Below are 12722 nucleotides of genomic sequence, written 5' to 3'. Positions count from 1 at the left end.
AGCTTCTGAGATTTCTGTTTGTCTATTGTAGGAAGTAGCATTATTTATTCTAATACACAACATTATTACGACCAGTGAGGCTGAACATCCTTTTGTGTTGTACATTTTTATTCTGAGCAACATATGTTCATATCCCTAGGCTATTTTTGTTTTCTTTTAGTTTTATTCATTCATTCATTCATTCATTTATTAATATTAAAAATCTGTTGTTTTTATGAATGTTCATGCTACCTTATATTATTATGCAATTTTCAAAGAATTAAAAGTAGTTGACTATGATCAGTTTTGCCAATTTTCCCATTCCTTTTAGGTTTATGATAAAAGTCATTCCATACACAAAAATAAAACAAGTAGATACCTATATTATTTCTGCTATCATTTCTTTTGGAACTTACGTTGTCATTTGTCAGATATTAGGTTCTGTCTTTGTTTTAGTTTTACTTCTGTTCTATGTTATTTTCCTGAATACACTGTTTAACAAGTTGGCCAAAAAAATACTGAATAAATTCTCTTGGAAATATTTTTTTTTCATTACATAATAAGTATATATGACTTTCTGTATTTCTGGATTTTCTAGTCTATCACATTAATCAGATGTTAATGCTCATTGAAATTTTATTTACTATTTTATTTACCATACATTATAACATTGTTTTAATTTTCTTCAGTTATCCCACTAAACATTAAATTAATTTATTAGTTTTTTATGCACTATAATTCCAAATTAAGTGAAATAATTTTGTCAAGTTGAAGAATTTATTTCAATTGATTTTCTAGGTCAGTCAAGCACTTGGAGAATAAAAAAACAAAAATTATAGCATTTTATTTTTCCTTCAAGAATATACTTTTTAAATCTTCATTCTACCCAGCTTTACTCTTTAATCTAAAGATGAAACAGGGGAGGGAATAGCACTCTAAGAGACTATGGTGATGGCTCATGGGTGAATTGGTGGTGGGAATTTTACAGGGACTACACCTGAGAAGAGAAATGAAACATTGTACAAAAATGAACAGTGATGTAATATATATATATATATATAAAATATTAAAAAAATAAAGATGCAATCTGTTCTTTTATCTCTATAGACTTTGATTAAAACTTTCAGTTTAAATCTAGAGAGTTTTGTAGGTAATGTCTTAAATGGTGGCTGTTAATTTAAAAACAGTTACAGCTATTAAATACATTTTAATTTAATGAAAATATGACTTTAAATTGGGGTTACGTCACTAAATTCTCCATGTGTTCAACTGCTAAAGATTAAATATTATATTTTACTGTGTTTCTACTTCCTAAACAGTTAAGCTAATTATCTGAAATTTATGATAATTATGCTAGCATATGATTGTTGATAAAAATCTCATAATTTTAAGTCTTCTCTAGAGGTGTTTATATATGTACCCTATTCCTTGGGTAGAGTTGCTCTGTTTGACTAGAATGCAACCTACAATCCAAGAATCAACCATTCTTACTGATTCTTACATAGTTTCTTGGAAAGGATGGTGTCCATCTTCATTTCTTCAATTATGTAAGCTTCCAAATGTAAGGAAACTTACAGTCCCTGTGACTCACTGGGCTGCCACCTAAGGTATGGCCTCAGGGGAGGTGTTAGTGTGGCCTCTGCAAGTCACTGGGCTATATAAAATGGATACAAGGGCAGTGATATTATGGATTAGTAAGTCTGAACACTTCACAATTCTACTTCTAGGTCTATGGCATACGAAAATATCTTTCTACACAGAAACTTGCACATAAATGTTTATATCAGTATAAATCATAGTCACCAAAAGTTACAAATATTCAACAACAGATGAATGGATGAACAAAAGTGGCATATTCATACAATCAAATGTTATTTGACCATAAAAAGAATGAATTACCAACATATGTTACAGCATGACTAATCCTTGAGAATATATTATGCAAGGTGAAGGAAGCCAGTCACACCCAAAATTATGTTTTTTTATGATTCTATTCATATGAAAGTTCAGAATAGGGAAATCTATAGAAAAAGAAAATAGATTAGGTGTGAGGTACTGAGAGCTAAAGAATAATGAAGTTATTTTTTTGAGAGGATAAAAATATCTTAAAATTGACAGTGGTGATTGTTGCACATATCTGTAAACATACTAAAAACTACAGAATTGCATATATTGATGAATCATATGGTGTGATTACCTTAATAAAGCTGCCTTACCAAAAATAAAGTCTTTGTGAACTTCAATTTCTATCTGTTTTAAAGCAAGAAAAATAGTGGGCAATTAAGAATTTGTCAGCACTAAATATCTGTTAGGTAGCTTAGAGAGCTGGGAATGGCAGGACAAAGAATAAACACAACATTATACTAGACTTGTGAATTTGTTTTTGAGAATTAAGAATCAATGTCTGCTATATTAAAGCACAAGGTCATCATTCCAGCAAAAATACATCAAATTATTGGTCAAAATTAGAAGTAGAACAGATTTAAAAAAATAACTTTATTTTTTTTTATTTTATTTTATTTTATTTTTTTTATAGAGGCATGCTTTATTTATTTGTTTGCTGGTTTGTTTTGTTTTGTTTTTTTTTTATTTATACATGCACTGGGTACAGTCAGAAGTGCGGGAGGGTGAGAGAATTCACCAGAGCCAGAGCGGGGAGCAGAGCAGGCAGAAGGACCGAAGTACACTGCTGAGGGGAGCAGCGGGCGGCAGGAGAGGTCTGCACGCCATGTGGGACCCTCCTCCGGTGGCCGGGGAGCAGCCGGGGATCGAACCGGCGCCGCAGAGACCGCGCGCAGTTTCGCAACCCAGCGCTCAACCGCTACGCCACCGGGGAGGCCCTAAAAAAATAACTTTAAAAGCAAAAACTAGAGGAGTTGTGAGAGAGAGAATGAGAATTAAGAGGAATTTTTAAATTAGATCACTTGAAAATGCTGAAGCCTGCGGCAAATTGATAATCTTTCATTTTGATGTTTTCTCTAGCTAATGTTTAATATATACATATTTGAAGTATTCAAATGAGCTATTTATTCTATTTTAATTACTAATTATTTTTGTAAATACAAACTAAATGGCTTTGATGGCTAAGTAGGTACAATGATACCGAGCATTTGCCTTTGGTAATGTGGTTCCATTTTTAACAGATGTAGAAACCTCATTAAAAAGTGAGTAAGTCAGAGGGAGAAAGACAAATACCTGATGGTGTCACTTACATGTGGAATATAGGCAAAAAAACCAGAGTGTCAGATAAAACCAAACTAATAACAAACCCGAGAAATATGACTCAAACTGAGGCTTCTAAGAAGGGGAAGAGGATTGAGAGTAAGTGGGCAGGAAGCCCAGTGGCCTGTGGTGGAGGACTCTGGGTGTTTTGGTGCTGGGTGTGGTGGTGTAACAACACCCGAAAAGGGAGATTCTATATCTCTAAATCACAGTGATATAAACCAATGCTACCTTAATTTAAAAAAAAAATCTAAAAGGAAAAAAATAAACAAGTAGAGGTAGACCCTTGACTCTATCTGCATGAATTTTGGGGACCAAGATCTGTTCCCATATACATACTCACAGAAGCTAAGCACAGAGTAATGAAGGATCTGCTTAGTTTGTAATGCTTTCTGTTTACCTCTCTTCTATTATGACAAATCATAGTTTTGTAGAGACCCGAGTCCTCCACATACTGAAAAGCAGTATTGTAAAGGATATATAAAAATTTGAGGCAGAATAGACTGCATTTTCTTATGCTATTATATGGGCATTGCAGATTGTAGGATCCTGTTGAGTTTAAATTCTGTATAGGCTATGAATATAGCAATAGATAAAAAGGAACCATTTATTACAGAGCAAGGAACTTCCTGGTATGCTGCTGTTCTCTGTTGTCCACTGTTGCCATGGTAACTATGTCTACTGTGCAAAAAGGACTCCGGTACTTGTAGTTACCCCACTGTTTCACTGTCTTTGGATGGGAGACAACGCAGTTAAATTGGAAGCATCATAGAGACAAATTTAAAGTTTTCAGAAGAGGAGCTAGCTTAGAGCACAGTAGGTTATTATTATTTTTTTTAAACGGCATAATAGGAAGAACAAAATTAAGTATATGAGTAATTTGTAAGATAAAACGGGAAGGAAAATTTATATTATTTGTGCTATCTACTTCTCTAACTTTTTGATATAATCTCTCATTCACTTGAATAAATAATGCTTATTTGACCATAGGCAGAAAATTGACAGAGTGGGGCAATGTATTTTGACTATGTGGAATACCTTCTACAGTTGCATTTATGCCTGACCATCTGTCTAGTAAAATTACAGGGCAGTACAATAAACTCTTGAGGGGAAATTTCCATTTGTTTCAAACACTTTCTCAGAAAAAAGATAGATATCTATGAGTTGTACACTGCCTTGGAATACTATATTATTTTCTCAATTTTCAATAGTAATCCAATTTCTGTTATTTTCAGCTCAGTGGATTTTGAATAACTGACACAAAAGTATGCAGCTTAGCTCACGATGAAATACTTTTCTGTTCCTTCCAAGATATCTCTGCATTAGTATACTGAAGGCACTTGCTAGTCCCATATATATTCTCATTTACCTCAAATTCAAATAAATGAACTAGAAAATTGGGTCAGAAAAGCAAATGACATTGGGTCATCTTTGTTCCGTATATTATGGATATGACCATGGAGTAACTACAACCCAGAATAAATTCAACTCTTCATTTATTGCAGATTTTTTTTTATTTTTATTTATTTATTTATTTATTTATTTATTTTTTTTGTAGGACCCTCGCCAGTGGCCGGGCAACAAACCGGCACTCGCAGCCCAGCACTCAACCACTGCGCCATCAGGGGAGGCCCCATTTATTGCAGATTTTTACCTGGATAGAAGAATGTGACTTGAAACAAACACAAATGACACTGATTAGCCCCACTTTAAATTCATGACCAGGAATATATATATATATAGTCTTAGTGTTGTCTGGGCTGCTTAAGGGTTCACCCTTCAGCAGAAACTTTCAGGACTGGAGGGGGTGGAAGTGTAGTATATATAATCATGTCACATTTCCTTCTCTAGATAATAATTCCATTCTATCATTCTGTCTTAAGTTTCCAAGAACGCTTGCCATCTTTAGTGTCATTTACTGGATTTGTTTTCCCCATTAATATAAATATCAACAATAAGAAGACTATTATCACTACATTTATGTACAGGATAGCCATCTAGACCATACATTCTGCCTTTTTGTCTTTTATTAAGATAAAATACATAGTGTGAAGATATTTCCTGTATTAATGCCTTATATCCTCTTTCCTACACAAGGACTCTGTCTCAGCAACTCCCCTATTTATCCTTTCACTATTAATTTTCCCTCTCTACTATTTTTTCCTAATCAATAATATCATACTATAAACATATATGTATATGTCTTTAAAAAAAATCTTATTTTCAACATTCTTTAAAAAAGATGTTTACATTTTCTGCCCCTAACTTCTCTCTTTCTATTCATTTATATGCATTTCCTGCCAACTGTAATTGTGTTGTGACAATGTTACAGATAATTTGATTATAGAATTTAATGGTTAATGCTCAAATGTCATCTTATTTAGCCTACCCAGCAGCACAGAACAATTGATCAATCTCTCCTCTTAGAAATACTTTTTTTCACTTGTCTTCCCAGACAACTCACTCTGGTTTTTCTGCTACAAAATTGGCCACATGATTTAAATATCATTTACTACATATCTATATCTTTTTACCTAATGTATTTAATGGAAGTGTCCCTTATTTCAGTCTTTGTTTATTTCCTCTAATTATACTTCCTCTTTTGTGTCTTTGATTATGTCTCAAACATACACATATCATCTATATAATGATTATTTGTAAGGATATTATCTCTACCTCAGAATTATCTTCTGAACAGCAGGCTAATACATTCAACACCTTACGTATTATTTCCTCTGGTATATCTAAATACATCTCAAAGTTAATATTCATAAATTAACTTTTGAACAAACTCCCTATATCTGTTCATCCCTTAGTTTTCCCTAATATGGTGAGTATAATGCCATCCTATCATTTAGCAAAAGCTAAGTTTTACTATTAAAGTCTATAATTGAAGTTTTAAACATTTAATCATATATCAATTCTATTTTTGATAAGCTATTTTGTTGAAGTCAGGTTTTTTTCAGATATTAATGTAAATTCCTGGCAATGATTGTCTGTGATAATAAATAAATGTTAATTTTTAGTGATTTAAAAAATCTTGAATTAAGATTTAATACTTCAGGGTATAGAACTATAGGTTGATGGTTTGGTTTTTTGTTTTCTTTTTTCTTTTTTTTTCCTTTGAGTTTTTATTTGGCAGTTCATGATTAGTGTAATAGTAATTGTTTTTTATTTCTTTTTTTAAAAATATTTTATTTTATATAATTCTTACTCAGCAATCAAAAAATGTTTTTTTTTTGTTTTCTTCCTCAGTTCTATTACTTTCCAGCTTTCTACTTTTTGATGAGGGTTTTGCTATTTTCTTCTCTATGTGTCATTTCTATTTCTGTCTATATTTAAGATTTTTTTGGTCACTGATTTTCAGCACTTATTTTGGTTGTCTTTGTGTTATTTCTTTATATTTCTTTTGCTTGGGGTTCACTTATTTGAATAAATATATGAATTATAATAGTCACCACATTTAGAAAATTTTCATATATTAGTTGCCCCCCTTTTTTTCCTTCCACACCCTCCTCCCTCATTTATTTACTCATGGGAGCTATAGCCAAAGTACACTGCTTGATATTGTCTCAACACCACTTTACTCATTTTTCTTCAGGTGTTTTTTGTTTGTTTTTTAATTTTGTATGGTTTTCTTATATATCTTCAAATTTACCAAATCTTATATAACTTGATTTTTGCTCAGTGAAATTCTTATCAGATTTCTAAATATAGAACTTTAAGACAATAACTCTATGTTTTTTTAAGTCATGAAGTTTGTGATAATTTGATTATAGCAACAATAGGAAACTTATACCAGTTTCAATTCTCTTTGGTGAGTGAAGATAGTGGAGTGGGGATGTTCAAAGTGAAACAAAAAGGATGGATATCCACCTTAATTTATTTATCAACAAAATAACTGGAACCCCAAGTAAGTAGTATAATGCTATTTTTATAAGAGGAATTGTCCTTACCTTGGAATGCTCTTAATAAGGTGTCTCTGGATAAAGATTGACCATTTGTTGAGGAATTATTGAATATGACCACATATAGGGAACAATATTCTTCATCAGTTCATTGCTGACTTCTGGATAGAGACATCTATGGACAATGGCACATAAGATGGATTATATGGTAAACTTCTTTATACAGAAAACCTGTGCTAAAATTTAGGTTTAAATTTTGTGTTACTACTAACCACTGAAGATGCACAGACATAGAAAATGTACATATTTTGGACACAGTTATATATTCATATAAGGTAGTACATGCATTTATTTATATATTTGCTAACAAGGGTAGTTCAATGAGAGACCATTATACCATGATTTAGAATTTGTCAAGTAAAGATAATCTAACTACCAGAAGAATCTGAAAAACCTAATTAGAAATGATTTCCACTAAATTTTGAATTACAGACCTCACTAGATATTAGTCATGGAAGGGAGATTCAGATTCTATTCACTGCAATTGTCTGTCTTGAGAGTAAAGACGATCTAAAGTAATGAATCTGTATAAAAATCAGTTGCAAGCTTTTAAAATTCCACATTTTCATCCCTATATAGGATTCTAATCAATTAGATTAGGGAGATCTTAACAGAATGTTAACTTTTCATGTAATTTTGAAGTGAAAAAGATTGGCAACTTCTCAACCAGAACACAGTGATTTCAAAGATAGTCTGTGGGAAGGAGAGAGGGCATATATGTATTAGTGTTAATTGCAGAACAACAAAGGTACCTGGGAAGTTTTTTCTCAAATTTCATTTGATAACTCACCTACATATAGTAAGCTTTGGGTATTGGGTAACATTTTATATTAGGAAGGTTTACATTTTTTGTAATTGAATAAATTTCCCCAGTTTTACTGTTCCTGTCCACTTTTACAACAGTCGAATAAAAGTGTTACTAGTGAAGTGAGAGAATCTTAGAGTCAAAAGCATACAAAGGTTAAAAAATCATTCTGTCTTCACTGAGCATAAGGAAAAAGAAAAATATTGGATGGTTTCACTTATAGCAGGAATATAGGGGACCCGAATATCAGTGTAAAAAATAATAACAGTACAAAATACAACAAAGCAAAAATAGACAATTATAAATCAGAGGCATCCTGTAGGGGAGGAGACAGGGGAGGGATCACAGGGAGTGAGGGAGGAGCACAGGGGACTGAGGTGATGGTGCACGGGTGCATTGGTGAAGGAAACTCTATGGGGACTACACCTGAGGGGGTAAGGGGGAAGCAAATATTGCTTAAAAATGAACAATGATGTAAAAAATAACAAGTAATAATAATAAAAATATTTAAAGAAAAAATCATTCTGTGCTACAAAGCAAAAAAAAAAAAAACTTTGAGCACATCATTCTAGAAAGTTTTTGTACAGTAAAATAATCAACAAAAATGAAGAAGCAATCTATAGTATGGAAGGAAATATCTGCTAAGGGGTTAATAATCAAAATCTATTAAAATCTCATGCAACTTAACAAAAAAAAAATCCAGTTAAAAGATGGAAAGGAGTAGAATAGACATTTTTCCAAAGAAAACATTCAAATGGCCAAAAAGTAGATGAAAATGTGTTTAACATTACTTATCATGGGGGAAATGCAAATGAAAACCACAGTGAGATATCACCTCACACCTATTAGAATGATGATTATCAGGAGACCAGAGATGACAAGTGTTGGTAAGAATGTGGAGAAAAGGGAAGCCTTGTGTACTGTTGGTGGGAATTAAATTGGTGCAGCTATGGAAAATTGTATGGAGGTTCCTTAAGAAATTAAAACAAAAATTATGATCTAGCAATTCTACTTCTGGGTATACATCTGAAGAAAGTGAAATTGATATATTGAAGAGGTATCTGCATTTCCACATCCACTGTGACATTATTCACAAATGGAAAATGGAAAATAAGGAAAAGTCTGTTAAATGAAAACGAGAAAAAATCAATTAAGTATTTTCATCTTGAAGTAAAAATTGATAAACTAGAAATCAGCCAAACTTACAGGCTAAATGAAGGAAGCTGGAAGAAGAGCCTATTTCAATCTACCTCAACTAGAGGTTCTTTAGAGAGAAAGTCAAGGATATCTGATTTGTTAATAAAATTTTCCTTGATCTGGGATTATACTGTAAAGATATTTATGAGACTCATTTCTTACTTACTTAAAAAGATATTGAAAACTGTCACTATTATTTCTAAAGTCCCAGTTATTTAATGAGGAAAAAGATGAACTTCAAAAGGCATGGAAACAACTTAAATGTCCTTCAAATGCATGAATGGATAGAGAAAATATTATATTTACATATTTGTATATGGATAATATTATTAAACCATCAAAAGCAGGAAATTCTGTCATTTGTGACCACATGAATGAAACAAAAGGGTATTTTTCTAAGTGACACAAGTTAAAGACAAATACTGTATGATCTCATGAAAATGTGGTATCTGAAACACACAATTTATGAAACAGACAGATTAGATTGCTAGTTGCTCCCCTGGGTGAGTGGGAATGGTTAAAGTTGATCAGAGTACAAACTTCCAGATAGAAGACTGATTGACTATGGTCAGCAATGCGGTATTGTACATTTGAAATTAGCTAAAAGGGGGAAATAATGTCACAATACACACATGCATCAAATTATGTCTTGGACCTTAAATTTACACAATGTTATATGTCAAATATAGTTCAAAAAATGGAAAATAAGGAAAAGTCTGTTAAATGAAAATGAGAAAAAATCAATTAAGTATTTTCATCTCGAAGTAAAAATTGATAAGCTAGAAATCAGCCAAACTTACAGGCTAAATGAAGGAAGCTGGTAGAAGAGCCTATTTCAATGGATCTGTGGGTATAATGTCCTCTTCTGGCAGAAATTTGGAAACATTTTAGGGAATCTTCATAATTCCTTTTGAAATCTAGGAAGATTTATAATACCCTCCCTGCCCTCAATCATTCTAAAGTCACAAGCTGCGGGGCTCATCCTAGGAATGTGAGGCAATGGAAGACTGATCCTTTCCCTTATTATAAGAGAAAGATGTCACTGAGTGCTGACAGAAGAGTAATTCTTTTAGGCTTGTTTGGATGAGAGATCAGCATTGATCTGTGTTTTATACAGGTAGGCCGATTGTTGTAAAAAATATTATGATAACATAAGCAAAGGGAGCCTCCCTAGTGGTACAAGGGGTTAAGAACCGCACTATTAAGCAATCTGTAGCCTCTGCAGCACGGGTTTGATCCCCGGCTGCCAGGGAGCAACCCACATGGCTCAGTAGACCTTTCCTGACATGCCTACTGCTCCCCTCACCAGTGTACTTTGGTCAGTCTGCCTGTTCTGTTCCCCACTCTGTCTCTGGTGAATCCTCTCACCCCCCACATCTCTGGCCTGTACCCCATTGTATGCATAAATAAATAAATCTTTTAAAAAAACATAAGCAAAGATCTACCTCAACTAGAGGTTCTTTAAAGAGAAAGTCAGGTTATCTGATTTGTTAATAAAATTTTCCTTGATCTGGGATTATACTGTAAAGATATTTATGAGAATCATTTCTTACTTACTTAAAAAGATATTGAAAACTGTCACTATTATTTCTAAAGTCCCAGTTATTTAATGAGGAAAAAGATGAACTTCAAAATATGAGGCAACACATCGTAAGATGGCCTAGAAACCAATTTTCCTGCTGGTGGGAATTTTTGCCCAAATCTCTGTCATCTCCAGGCTGTCGTTCTTCCCTAGGACAGCTTGCTGGCATGATCTGAACTGCTGCCCAAGTCCACAGCTAAGGTGAAGGCTCCAATTCCCCTAAGGAGTTACCTTTCAAAGGAGAGAAAATATAAATGCAATTATCTGGAACTAGTGGTTAAACACTAGTTTCATGATACATTATACTAAGTCCTGGAGGTTAGTTATGGTGATAAGATATGATCCCAAACACCAATTAGTTCTTTGCAACATAAACATATTTCTTGCCCACCTACTGCTATGGCTCAGCTGTCTCCTGCTCTGTCATTTTTGCTTTGGAACTGAAGTTTTTTTCAGCTACCACATTTTAGTATAATACCAGTTATCTTGTCATTGTTGAAAAGGGAAAAATGAGAGAATAATGTATACATACATATACACACATTATACATATATACGCTTATATGTGCAGCTATATACAGATGAACCCTCTCCTGTGTGTGTGTGTGTGTGTGTGCAGTGTAAATAATAAAAGAGCTGTGATAAAAATCTAATGAAATAATAGTTTTAGGTATACAAAGAAGCAAAGAGAGCCAAATTATGTCTTAAATGAGTGATCTTCTGGGGCTGGTTTGCAATGACTGTCCACAGCCAACTATACATATCTCTTTCCAACTCCAAGTTCATTCAGGCACTTCAGGTAGGAGCTTAAAATCAGCCACTGTGGGGCTGTTGACATCACAGAAATCAGACAATGCTACAAATCAGAGCTCTTGGAATTCCTCCTCCTCTCCTCAGCACATCAAGCTTAAAGTGGAACAAAATTACAGCCAACCAGTGATCCCCATGAGAAGGAATCTGAAAATCTTCAGGTAGATCTTTAGGCAGAAACCATGTGGTCTAACATGTTTCAGCTGAGATGGAAACACAAGTCCCTGCCTTTCAGGGCAAAGCTTCCACTGCACCACTTGGACAATTGAGGAGTGTTTATTTTACTTTCATGGTGGGCATATGGGAACACATATTTGAAGAAGTAAGAATCTGTATTTATGAAACATACACAATACTGCTAACCAATGTTACTGCAATAAAGAAAAAAATAAATAAAAATAAGATATCTATCACAATTATCCTTTCCTAAATAATATAATCTTGCTTTTTTTTGTTAACTCCTTTATTATCTACTTGGTAACTTATCAAAAACTTCATTTTCTGGGCCTCCCTGGTGGCGCAGTGATTGAGTGTTGGGTTGCGAAGCTGCCCGCAGCCTCTGCAGTGCCGGTTCGATCCCCGGCCGCTGGGTGAGGGTCCCACATGGCGCACAGACCTCTCCTGCCGCCCGCTGCTCCCCTCAGCAGTGTGCTTCGGTCCTTCTGCCTGCTCTGCTCCCCGCTCTGGCTCTGGTGAATTCTCTCACCCTCCCGCACTTCTGACTGTACCCAGTGCTTGTATAAATAAATAAATAAATCTAAAAAAAAATCAATTGTATTAAAAAAAAAAAACTTCATTTTCTGCAATTTTAGTATAAAATGTGCAGTCTCCAAATGAATTTTATTTTTTAAAGATTTATTTTATTTATTCATACAAGAACTGGGGTTTAGGGCAGAGGTGATGGGGGGTGGGAGGATTCACCAGAGACAGACTGAGGAGCTGAACAGGTGGAGTTACTGAAATACACTGCTGAGAGGACCAGCAGTCGATATAGGAGAGGTCTGCTGCACCATGTGGGTTAGCTTCCTGGCCAGGGATGGAACTCATGCTCCAGTGGCTGGTGATAGCTTGATAGCACTGAGACTTTAACCCCTGCACCACCAGGGAGGCCCTCCAAATGAATTTTAACCCCTTTCGGTTGAAATAGAAATCATGCCTA

The sequence above is a fragment of the Talpa europaea genome (genome assembly GCF_964194135.1).
Source record: "Talpa europaea genome assembly, chromosome: 4".
NCBI classification, from domain to species: Eukaryota; Metazoa; Chordata; class Mammalia; order Eulipotyphla; family Talpidae; genus Talpa; species Talpa europaea.
The sequence above is the reverse complement of the archived record's forward strand: the minus strand, read 5'-3'. Positions refer to the sequence as shown.